This window comes from Acyrthosiphon pisum, chromosome A1, assembly GCF_005508785.2.
Source record: "Acyrthosiphon pisum isolate AL4f chromosome A1, pea_aphid_22Mar2018_4r6ur, whole genome shotgun sequence".
Taxonomy (NCBI): domain Eukaryota; kingdom Metazoa; phylum Arthropoda; class Insecta; order Hemiptera; family Aphididae; genus Acyrthosiphon; species Acyrthosiphon pisum.
Genome location: NC_042494.1, coordinates 92775 through 93649, shown reverse-complemented (window position 1 = coordinate 93649; position 875 = coordinate 92775). Strand labels below are relative to the sequence as shown.

Below are 875 nucleotides of genomic sequence, written 5' to 3'. Positions count from 1 at the left end.
TAAAATGCCCGTGTTACGTCTTAAATCGTGGAGCTGCATCGTTCACAAAATTTCGAAAATTTAATGCCCGCGATTCTGTCTTATCACTATGTACACGAAATAGTAATAATTGTTATCAAATAAATAACAACATAATATTATTATTTTTTGGTATGCCGATTTTAAATTTGAACCACTCGCGAATCGCGATTATTTGAAATTCGAACAAAAAATACAGACTACAGAACAGTCGTACAGAGTTCTATTCATACAATTTAATATAAAATCACCATGGATAAGTGTATTCTTTTCAGTAAAACATGCAAAGTATCGCCTCGCCACATTACGTACATTTTCATTTGTAAGTATTATTTGTAGCGATTATATTTCTTAATAATATGGAGTCAGTCTAATTTGCTAATTTGTTCACAAATATAGATTTCCAAAAAATCAATGAAGTAGAAGGAAATAATGGCTAAAAATGTTCGAATTAAATGATTGTCCCAATAATTTCTACCTGGCATAGAATCTGCGGTAGGTAATCATTTCACAATTAGTGATGGTAAACAATGCTCAGTAAATTAGTAATCACGGTCAGAGGCTGTCTCAAAACATAATCCAAACCACTTGTCTGGGATAGAGAAGTGAAATAAATTTTATTAATTTACGGTAATATTGGTACTACTCTGCGCACGACTAGTAAATCGCGTCTAAGAGGTAAAATCATTTGACATAGTTCATAAATTTGGTATTTATATATTTGTTACAACTTGACATTTTCAGAGAATTTTGTTTCTCCAACGATGTGTTAGAAGTAAATGAACATACGAATAAAGGATTTGGAGACCATGATTTTAATTCACCCAGAAAAGCCTTAAATATCCAATAATGTCGAG

General features: G+C 31.4%; 1 long non-coding RNA gene across 1 annotated transcript; it reads left to right on the top strand.

Annotated features, from left to right (window-relative positions):
• Positions 1-160: 160 nt before the first annotated feature.
• LOC107882494 lies at positions 161-615 on the top strand. Its single transcript, XR_001678770.2, has 2 exons — positions 161-340; positions 418-615. It is a non-coding gene; the product is annotated as an uncharacterized LOC107882494 (long non-coding RNA).
• Positions 616-875: the final 260 nt, after the last annotated feature.